Here is an 11,548-nt window from a genome sequence, read left to right on the forward strand (position 1 = left end):
AAAAAAAACAAAAAAGGAAGAGAAAAAAAAAAAGAAAGGGGGGGGGGAAGAGAAGAAAATTTCCATTTCATCGCAACTATGTTATTGTTTACTTTGCCATGCACATCCTAATATGGTTACCTCCCCGTCGAGGCGCGGCGCGGCGCGGCGAGGCGGCCGCGCCGGCCGAGGGGCCCCCGCGGGGAGCCGCTCCCAGCCGCCGCGCGCACAATGCGGCGCAACGCCGCGGAAGGCCGCCCGCGGAGCGAGCGTCCGCGCTGCGCGCCCGCGCACCGCCTCCCCCGCGGAGCCGGGGCCGCGCGCGCCTGACGGGCCGCGCGCGCTGCTGCTGCCTTTTTTTTTTTTTTTGTGCAAGGGAGAGGAAAATTAAATTAAATTAAATTAAAAAGCATCGCCGCGCGGAGGTAAGAGCGGCGGGACGTCGCGGAGGGCTGCGCCCCCCGCGCAGCTCGGCGGGACGGCTCCGCGCAGCGCCGCCCCGCGCTGCTGCTGCTGCTGCCGCTGCTGCCCGGCGGCGGCGGCGGCGGCTCCGCGCGGGCGGAGCGGCTCCGCGCGGGGCGCTGCGCGGCGCGGCGGCGGCGCCGCTTGCTCTCTGCAGCGCCAGAACAAAGGTAGGTTGTTCAACTCCGCGGCTCCGGGGGAGGGACGAGTTATTTTTGGAGGGCTGCTCTGCGCCGTGCGTGACTGGCTGACCTAAAAGGAGAGGAAAAAAAAAAAAAAAAAAAAAAAAAAGAAAAGAAAAAAAAGAAAAAAAAAATCATCCCTACGTGGAGCAGAGGAATGAGCGAGCAGGCCGCGGAGCATCCCCGGGAGCGCGGGGGCGGGAGGGGGGTCATGCAACTTAAAGCAAGCTGGGTCCCTTTTCCCCCCACCCCAGAAAACACTCTGCTATTTCAAGAAAAATTTGCTTTGCTAAAATACTTTAATCTGTGTGTTCTGTTTTATTCTTTTAAACACTGATTTGCGTTTACGGTTTTATGGGTGCATGTTCGTCTTCGCAGCTCTGAAATTCTATGAATTCTTAATAAGCTTTTCTAGGGAGGAAACACGAGGGGTATTTCTGCACGAGGATTTCAACTTTTGGCTTGGCGTAATCGGAAGGTGCTCTAGCCTTCCTGGGGCTGTCCAAGTGCTCTCGTGCCCTGAGGAGAGTTAGGATATTTCTTAAACCATCCGTTTGTCATCTTTCCCCCCCCCCCCTTTTTTTTGTTTAATCTGTATGTTACTCATCCACAGTGGATTTTTTTCCTGCAAACTGAAAACTCTTAGATTTTGCTGTGCTTCTAAGTTTGTGCTGAAAATTCAGAAAACCATGAACAAAAAGCAGTAGAAGAGAAACACTGGTGCATCTCCCATGCAGGGGAGCCTGAAAACCTGTCCGCTCTTCCGTCAGGGAGTACAGAGAGCAAATTCATAATTTAGAGCAAGAGCAAATGAATTCATGCTGAGAGATACGAGTCTTGTGTAACTTCAGAAATACGTTTTTTGACCGTAAGGGTGTCAGTTTTAAGGCATAAACATCAAATCTAGGTAAGTCTGTGGAAGAGCACTTTTCTTCCAGCCTGTGTTACACGGCATTGTCTTTAGTCCGTAATTCCTGCAGGATTTTAAAAGGGAAGCAGCTTCTTCCTAAATTGAGTGTGATTCAAAAAATCTCTCAAATACCTGTTGTATACTCGGTTACTTAATTGGCTCTCCCTCTCCCTGACTCTGTTGCCTGCCTTTCCCAATTTATTATGGGATCTCTGGATTTTTTTAAGGAAGTCTTAGTTCCCGAGCAAAGCAGGATAGCTTTTCTTTTCTTCTTTTCTTTTCTTTTTCTTGAAATACTATTTCTTACCTATTCCTAGAGATTTCTTTCCTCTGCCTTTTTATTTATTTTTCTGCTGAGGCATGCAGCTTAACCTGTGCTAATCTGAAGCTCTTTTTAAAACATAGGACCAAGTCACAAGTTACATAAATAAACTTTTGTGCCCCCAAACTTTTATCCTATAAAGCTGGCGATAGTGTGCTTTTAAATTAAATTAAAACTCAACAGTGATAAACAGAACACACAAAATAAATATGTGTTTAAAAAAAAATCAAAGGGTGTCTTTTTAAATACATCTCTAGTTTTTGCTTTTTGGGCCATGTAGGGGATGATAGGAATTAGTAGCCTTTAATTAGACGTGGAGATACTCACATTTTACAGGGATTTATGTTAGAACATGGAATGGCGGGTGGCTTGTTTCCTCATTATGAATACTCCCTGCACATAATGAGGTTCATCATTAGTTGATGGAGTGAATTTGCCCTAGCTCTACCTTGAAAGGCACATAATTTACATACTACTTCAGAGCTTAGGCTTTAATGGATTCCTCGATGAATAAAATGAAAAGCTACTTTCTTTAAATTTTTGAACAGTGTTTTGATAATACGGATTTAATAAGACATTCAATTTCCTTGTTAAGTATATTTGAAAGTGCATTCCCAATTTTAGCACACACACAAAAAAAAGACCCCTTCTCCCCTGCTTTTGCACCTCGTGCCGGTGCGAGGAACGGGAGCAAGCGGAGCTGGAGGCTCGGGCTCCTCGGGGGCGCGGGCAGCGGGCCGCCCTCCTCCCTGCGCCCCGTCGGCGGGCAGCGCGGGGGACGCGGCGAGGCGCGCGGGGCAGGCCGGGCCGGCGCCGCACGGGGCTCGCCGCGACGCTCGCACGGGCGCCCGGGAAGTCAGGGAGGCAAAAGGCAAAAAAAAAAAAGAAAAAAAAAAGGAAAAGGAGAAAAAGCGAAGGCTTGTTTTGATAGAACACTTTATTACCTGCAAACGAGGAGCATATATTAACATTAATAGAATAGTCTGTGTCACTCTTTTCTTCCCCCCCCCCCCCCCGTTTTTTTTTTAGGTAATTTACCTCAGCTGCAGACCTGTCGGCTTCAAAATCTTTCTCTGTTCTAAAACATATATTTGTTTAGGGAGTTTTCATTGAAGTGTACATGACAATTACAGCTGTTCATTAACAAAATTGGGTATTTGTTTTAAACTTTAACCAATCACTTTGATATGCTAATTATGGTGTAATTTAATTTGAGCCCTGTAATGATGATGCCGTTATTATGGACATAAATGATGCAGTTAAGCTGAGAGTAATCTCATTTGCATACTGTACATGCCAGTAAATTAAGCCCTTTCTTCGACTGCTTCAGCTTTAATTTTCCACTTCTTTTCACACAGCGCCTTTTCAGCCAGTCTCTTATAAGCCCACTTTGTAATAGTGCTGATGACTGTTTGATGTGGAGAGTTGCTGCACCACAATAATGCAAGACACAAGATGTAACATTTAAAGGATTCATTATCTTACCGAGTGTTCCTTTAGGAAGCCGGGATTAACGAGGGCTGCGAGTGTCCTCTCTGCTGAGCGGCACAGGTCCTCTGAGAAATAAATGCAGTCTGGTTTCTCCCCCTTACCACCACCTTTTTGTTTTTGGTTTTGTTTTTTGGTATACTCTTAGTATTAGAAGCGTCTCAGGAAGGCCTTATAATATCTTTCAGTAATAAGCCCGAACACCCTAATAACCTTTTTGTCCAACGCAGAGCATTTGACCTTTACTGTAGGATGTTCTACGGTGGTCCACTGTTGCAGAAAAGTTATCGGATATAATTTACAGTTTAGTGAGCACATCAGATCATTACTCAGATTAGGCGTGTGGGCTACGGAAGCTAGCTATATGAGATGCGGTAATGCAGAATTAAAATCTGCGCTATTAGTTTGTTTCATTTGGTTCAGTCATTGATTTTTTTTTCCTTTGGTGGCTCCTGCATGACTTAAACTTAAGGTGATATTAAGTGAATTTTGAATTTTTTTAAAAAAGACATTCATATGTCCTCATGCCTCCCAATATTAATAAAAAAACCCGGTATTTTAACCCGGCAAAAGTCACTAAAGCCAATTAGAAATGAGCTGAGTAAGTGCTTACTTCAATGGTTAATCTTTTCCAATTTACCATGTTGTAATTGAACTAAAGTATTCTCATAACACTGTGGCATACAAAGAAATCATGTGAAATAAACAGGGTGCTTTTTATAGCTCCTTACTATTATGGTTAGATATTCTCATAGTTTAATACCTCTGGAAGTAAAGCCCGTCTCAAGTTTTGAACAGCAGTTGGCCTCTCAGAGAGCCGTTGTTGTGCGGGTAACCAAGTTAACTAAAGAGCATTATTAAAACCTCGCGATCCGTTCCTTACACAGGGTCCCATGACCAAAAATAGTTTGTGCAGTTGCCCACAAACATGCAATTTAATAACTTCCTGGGTGAATAGTGTAAAAACTGTTGCTTTCCAAAGCACGCACTTCACTCCTGCCTCCTCCCCTTTACGGTGCACAGCAAACAAACAGGAGGGTTCTCTATTTACCCACTGTCCAGCATTTAATGAGACTTCAGTTTTTATGGTTCTCGCCTGCACTTTGTCTCAGTTCTGCATTTCTCGCATGCCATTTTGTTTTCAGCAGTTGTTCCCTGGTAGCCTGACCGCTCGCATGTGCTGGCTGGGGCTGGGCAGCAGCAGAGCGCTGCCTGATGGCCCTCTAACTGCCCCATTGAATTTGTTCCCTGATTTCGGCATGAGAAACATGATGATCATTCCCAGCAAGCCTACTTTTCTGGCCATGTGGAGTATAGGGTTTGAATTCTCCCAATGCTCCTCTTCTGCACGGGGCAGGTGCAGGGAAGGACATCCATGGAGACAAGCAGAGATAAGATGGTAGCGTCAACCGGCTAACTCTTCAGGCGGGACTAAACGCAGACTGCCTCCTCGGCGAGCTGATCTGAGGGAGAGTCCGATGTCAAATCTTTGTGTCTGTATCTGAAACAGAACGGGCACAGGGAAGAAAAGGCTTGTGTAGTTCCTGCTCTGTGGCTGTCCACCTAGAAGTAAGGCTGACACCTGAGCGTGCGTGAGAGATGCACCCCGGCAGCAGTTCCCGTGCGGTTGGTGCTCCAAGCCCATAGCTGTTCAGGTGGCTGATGAAACCAGGTACATTCTGGCTCCCCACGCACACACAGGGAAAGGGATTTTTACAAAGCAGAGCAATGTGGACCAAGCTCTCCCTGGCCACACCAGAAGGTTAGAGATATTTTAGTAACACTGGAAATTTCAGTCTCTGAAGCCCATGAAGTTCTTGACTTCATCTCTTAGCAATATTCCTGTCTTCAAGCCCTTCTCTTTCTTTTAAAGATAGTGTATGTATTGCTTTAGGATGCTGTAGGCCATGCAGGAGGTGTTATATCTTCAGTTTCTGTAGGAATGACTCTACTAAGCACCTGTCTCTTGGGTCATGGAGAGATTTCTGGCCCAAGCAGGCAGATGAAAGTGTGATGGACTAAAAGATGAGATAAGAGAATCTTTTCTGGTGCTTTTTAGTGTTTCTTGGATGTAATGATGACACAGTGTACAGTGCAGAAACTTCAGTGTTAATCTTCTTGGGAGATAAAAATATTTCTTCCAAAGTCATTTTAATACATATCCCTTAAAGAAGCTGTGTGTTGTAAGGGCTGCCTTCAAAGGAGGTTTCAGGCACAGTTTTTCCTACCCTCTTTGTCCTAACGAAACACATATCCTTCCTCCCCTCACAGGACCTTTTCAGTTCATTCTGGATAAAGAAATTCGTTTATGAAGAAGATTTTCCCTGTATCATCCTCCCTCTTTAATCTGGTCCTGGATTGCAATTATCAGTAAGTTTCTCTTTCCACACTTTCCAACCCACAAACCTTTTCAACCCAATCAGGTGGGAAATTAAAAGGGATACCAGTTCAAATGTGGTACCGTGCAGTCCTGTTTGAGTGTTTCTTTGTAATTTGGGATTACTGATTTCGAAGGAATTTTTCACATTTGGTAATTTCTTCTGCAGAAAGTTACTTTGTGGAGGTTGGAGTTTCATGGGAGGTGGACTTCACAGCTTTGTTTACAAACAGCCTTGTTCTTGCACTTTCCCAGCCAGATGAGTGTGTCTTCACAGAAATACTTTTGGCTGAGAGCAAAGCCACTGAACCACTCTCGAGAACTGTAACTACACCAGATTAAAGAGTAATCATATGCTAATATACTTACCCCTTCAAAGTCATGGATTTCAAGACATAGAAACAAAAATAGACCTCTGATCTCTATCTCAGTAATGCTTTTTAGCTTCTCTTACTGGTATCCAGAGAAAAAGGTCTAGGAATTTGTGATGTTATTTACTAATTGCCAAGGAAAATAGCTTTCTATCAGTGTGAAATAGCAAATTAGCCTTTGGCTTCCTGGCAAAGAAGCCTTTGGGCTTCTAAAATCTGACTGAACCAAGCTGACTGCAAGTTTCTGAGTGTGAAGAATCCCTGTTTCCATTCTTGTCAATTTGTCCGTATTTGCGGACGCATCTTTTCACAGCTCTAGGTGGTGGACAGATATCTCTGATGAGAAAACCCTAGAAAGTGTGTCCAGATGCTTTGCTTTTCCAGCATACAGGGACTTTGCTAGCAGTTCCCTGATGCCGGACTGCTGCCTCGCCACATGAGCGCTTGGAAAGGGTGATGTTTTGGAAATCTGAGTGAATCTGCGTGTTGCTACTGGTCATGGATGTACACAAAATAATAATTGTACAAGTCAGGCAGCTGTTAGGGCTTTTTTAATCTGTGAACCTTTAGTTCTTATGGCTGCACATACTCTCTTTGCAGCAGAAGTGTTTCCTGCTACCGGAGAATATGAATGTCTGCCTGAACTGACAGAATGGACAGAAAAATGTGATGAAATCGCATTGAGCGAACACGCTTCAAGCAGAGGAGTGAAGTGTATCGAGCAAAGCTGTTAGTAAAAGGCCTTGGATAAGCCACGCGGTCAGGCCCTTCCCTTACTGTCCCTCTTCTGTCTTGGGACTAAATTGAGCAGTGGTAAAAGGGACCAAGCGAGAGAAACAAAAGCAGTAGCTGCTGGTCCCTCAGCAGTTGTGAGTGGGTGTAGGTCACAGAGGCAGACTGTGAAATCCCCAGCTCTCTGCTGTGCGCGCTTCAGGTGCGAGTCTTCGGCCTTGGTTATGTTGAACTTGGCTTCATGTTGGCTTCTCCTCCAAGTAAAACACTTAGCCTAAGGATGGCCTTTAAAAAGATCATGTTCTTTTTCCAAAGAACTGCAAATTCTTGAGCTAGACTGCTTATGTAGTTTCCTGAGACCATCACTTTGAGGAAGTTGACTGAGAACAAATGCTGCTTTCAGGTGCATGGCCGAAATCAAAAGCTGCTCTGTTTGAGTTCTCTGAGGTTCACAGGGTTTACACCATTATTAGCAACCACATGGACTCAGGCAACACTCTTCTGTTTGCACATGGGGCAGGTACTGTCTGCTGGTCCTGTGCTCTTCTGCTCCAGGGATGCGGCATCCAGAGGGTGGCCACAAGCAAGCAGGGTTTCTTGGTGTGGCTCCAGCAAGCGCATTCTTGGTGGCCAAGGCTAGAGCTATCAGAGGAGCTGCAGCAAGTCGCGTCTCCCAAGCACAGAGGTCTGTGAGAGAGAGACGGGCACTTCAGGAAAGAGGGGCAGTCTGCCAGCTGGAGAAACTTGCCTGTTTCTTTGCAAACAGAATTTACCCTTGGACTTTGGGAGGAACAAGACGGCTGTGTATGAAAAATTTCCTTGGCTTTATGCTGAGTTAGGACTTTCCCTGTATGCTCAGCAAAGCTTAGAGACCCATGGTTCAGCTATTTCCGCTGCAGGATATTTCTTGTGATCATTGGTGTCTTCTCTGTGAAGACGAGATTGAATCTGCTTGGATGTGCTACAAGCCATCACGAAGAAGTGACTGGTCCTTCCCAGAGAATGGGAAGCTTTACATTGTTTTTAGAATGAAGCAAATATGAAAAGGAAGAATGAAATGAAAACAAGCTAAACTGGTGCCAAATGTACTGAATTCCATGTGTGTGCAGTAAAGGGAAACCTAGATCCTGTAGTTTTTCCTTGGGAAATGACTCTTTCTGCCTTCAGAACCGATTTGAAGGATGACCATACAAATGGGATGTGGTTAAACGGCATGGGATTTTGATCAAAGGGGCAATTAGGAATAATAAAATAGGAAATACAATTATTGCTACCATTTCAGATCTTATAGCCGGGAGAATCTTAGCAGCTAGATGGAGAAAAAATCTTAGCATTAAGAGAAGAAAAGAAAAAAAATCCCCAGCTTTTAGCATGATAGGCTCTGTAGAAAAAAAGATTTGGAAAGTAAAAAATACATTTCCTAGAAGAAAGCACTGAATTCACACATAAATATTAGTTAAAGGGTTGGCTGAGTCAAATCACAGCCGAAACTGAATTCAAAACTTATGCACACGAAAATTTACAGAAGTTAAAACAGTAGCTGGGTTATTTTCATAAAATGTCCAGCACATATGCTGCACTTGCTTTTATTGTTCACTGTTATGGTGTCATGTCTGGCTAGATTTTGCTTTGCTACACACCTCCGCCCCCTAACAAACTGGCCCTATATGTGCATTCGGAGGGAATATAGGGAAATAAGCTGTGTGACAGTGAACTTCTGTTTTTTTGTATGCTTGGCAAATGTTTTTAAGCATGATGCAAGTACATAGTGCAGTCAAATTTAAGTCTCTGAGGGGCATGTTTTACTCCCAAAAGAAATGTGTGTGTCTTGGCTTCCTTTCCATTGCGTTTTTTTTCCCCAAAATAAATACTTAATATTTTAAAGTCACCTATGTTTAGATCGTGCAGGTTTGGACAGTATTCTCCTCCGTGTGCTGCGGAGATGCTACCGACACGCCTGGACAGACCTCCTCGCCTGAGCCCCTCGGGCCAGGTTTTGGTGTTCAGTGCCATCCGAGGGGAGGATTGGGCTTGTAGCACTTAATCCTGTAATAGTCAGATTCTTAGAGTAGCATCTTCTCTCCTCCCACGGGTTAGATTCTCAGCTTTACCTGACCATGTAAAACTCTTCAAAGGTGACATAAACCTGACCGCAGCCTCGGTTCATCCTCGCTTCCTCATCGGTGGTGTCCTGCCCTGGCACTCCAGCTCTTCCTCAGCCTTTCCACTGGAGTTTCTTGGAGAGTTTCTGGTTTCTTGGAGAAAACAGTGCATTTGTAAGGATATGTCCCTCCTCAACCTCTGCTCCCTTCTTAATCGTTTCCTACTACCCGCATGCCTCAAATGCCTCCCAAGAGTCCGGCCGATCCCGTAGCCCTGCGAGATCCAGGGTCACGCGTTTGGTTCCCTTGCAGGGTGCCAAAGCCTATTTAGAGTCAGACATGTAAATATTCAGCTCAAAAATAATAATAGAAAAACAACCTCGTGGCAGAGCTCTCCGGGGGAATGGGAATGTCCAGCTGGCATTGGCTCTCACCTGTTTTGATAAGGCATTGCGTTTGCAGCAGACGCTTGTAAGCTCGGGTGGCTTGGGCCGAAAATAGCCTTCCCGTCCTGCTTCCTTTTCTGAGGGTGGGAGAATGTCTTGGAGGCACGGCGAGGAAGATGTGCGTTTTATTCCTGGCTCTGCTGCTGCCTTTCCCTCTTACCTTTGCTAGGGCACAGTAAAAACGACCCAGTAAAACGCTTCGGTACACACGTGGCTTCCCTAGACCTGTATATGTGCTAAAACTCCCCGGTGAGCCCAGGAGTGCTTCCTAGTAGCTGCAGTAGTAAAAATGCTCGTCTGCTTTAGAGAACTAATTAATTCATGTTTGCAAGGCACACGGAGCCCCTCAGATCTAACGAACCATCCGGGCCCTGCGCGGGGTTGCTGGCTTTTGTTTTTAACCTGCAGGGTAGTAGTTCTCCGTGCCCGCTTTCAGCCGAAGCTCCGGTCCCTCTTCGGTGGAGTATCTCACCTGAAGGCTGGGGGCTCGGCAACGCGCTCACGCCGGCTGCGGGAGCACGAGGGGCTTCGGTGTGGTACAACACCCCCTCCAGAAAACTGCAGGGAAAATGTTCCATTTCATTAGTATTTGGGGTGGAAATATGCTGTAGATTAATCCTCTTTGGAAAGAGATTAAGAAATGTTCTCTCCTCCTCCCTCCTAATGTAAGAGTAGGTAATGTTTATTCTTTCTTTATTAACTACAGACGTCAGAGAAAAAGGACTGTTGCCCTTTGATTTTATTTACAAGGCAGAAGTGAAAACTTGTTTGATCATATCATGGCTGTTCAGCTTCAGCGTAAGAGAGGAAGGGAACCTGTTTCCAGGTCCTATCATGTCTAAATACAATTCTGCTTCCATTTAGTTATCTTTGAATTTTAAATGCTACATCCTTGGCCTTACTTATTTGTCAGGTTGAGTGGAATTGATTCGTGCTCCGCTTATGGAAATAAGCTATTTAAAATGAAATTGTCTCCGAGAACTAAGGAATTTTTGTTGCTGTCAACTTTGGAATCATGATTTACACAAAAACGATCCATTACTGAGCAAAAGCTGTTTTGAAAACTTGCTTTTGCTGCTCAGGGAGGAAAGAGGAGGTTGGGGTTTGATAGGCTCTCGTTCACAGTCATGTTCTTGGGCGAGGAGTAACTTGCTGGAAGCGGAGGACTTAGCTGTTCGGGGCTTACTCCCGCGGGGAGTTTCACCGCGCGCGCTGGAAGCGCTCGCCTTGGCCGTCGGTGCCCTGAAACGCTGACGTGCGGAAGCAGAGGCTGCCAGCAGCCACCTGCCCTGCTGCGGAGATGCCGCTAGTGGAAACGCTAGTTTGATTTTTCGGGGATTTCTTGGAAAGTGATAATCGGTAATAAAATAAATGAACAGTTTTCAGCTGGCTACCAGTTGCTTTTAAGAGAGTAGCCTGCCGATCTACGTATTTATTTAGCGATCTTCTTGCCGCGGTAAATTTAAGCCCATCTGACTTTGCAGGGTTATACTCCCTGTTCTGCGCTACAAAGCTGCTGCCTCGTAGATTATCGCTCAAATCGCGGACGGTGGCTAGCGAGAGCAAAGCGAGAGAGCCCGTGCGGGTCCTTTGAAGGCCTCCGCGGCGGGCGTAGCTGCTGGACGCGGAGGTGTCGGAGGGCTGGCGGCGCACCGGCGCGGTGCACGGACCGCTCGCCCTTACGGCTCCCCTGGCCGAGTCGCTGCCCTGGGGGCAGGCTCGGAGAACGCCGGAGCGATCCGCTTCGGGAACGGCGGTGTGCTTGGCCCCTGTTAAACCCTGCAGCCGCGCGGTGACCCGGTTGGGAGGCCGCAGGCTCTGCACGTCTCTGACGGTTCGGCTTGTGCCAGTGACGCTCTCCGCTCTTCGGTATTGATCCCCGTTGCACCTTGGAAGAACTCACAAGTCTTTGGGAAGCTTTAATTCAGTGCACAATACAGTATCACAGTAATCATTTGCCCTGCTTAAATAGATGATGTAAAGACCAGCAGATGCTCTAAAGTTGACAGGATAGGTGTTATTAATCAGAGGACCTTGATGATGCAATTAGCCTTGAGAGAGAAGCTTCAGCAGTTTATGCAGCCGTCAAAAATGGAGAAGAACTTTTCTGTTAATACAGACTGAATTTTGCCCTTTACGAGACTCTATACCCTTACGCAGTGAAAGTTGCATACAAT

At 45.9% G+C, this 11,548-nt stretch overlaps 1 protein-coding gene across 10 annotated transcripts in view; it reads left to right on the forward strand.

Moving 5' to 3' along the window:
- The window catches only part of FOXP1 (forkhead box P1), a 370,707-nt gene that overhangs the window by 183,324 nt on the left and 175,835 nt on the right, over nucleotides 1–11,548 (forward strand). Inside the window, exon 1 of one of the 10 annotated variants that reach the window (XM_062585704.1) lies at nucleotides 5,622–5,713. The exons of the other annotated variants lie outside the window; for them this stretch is intronic. The gene's annotated coding sequence lies outside the window, so the exon portion shown is untranslated. Of the gene's footprint in view, nucleotides 1–5,621; nucleotides 5,714–11,548 lie in introns of those variants that run through there. 10 annotated transcript variants of the gene reach the window in all.

The sequence above is a fragment of the Rhea pennata genome, chromosome 12 (assembly GCF_028389875.1).
Source record: "Rhea pennata isolate bPtePen1 chromosome 12, bPtePen1.pri, whole genome shotgun sequence".
NCBI lineage: Eukaryota > Metazoa > Chordata > Aves > Rheiformes > Rheidae > Rhea > Rhea pennata.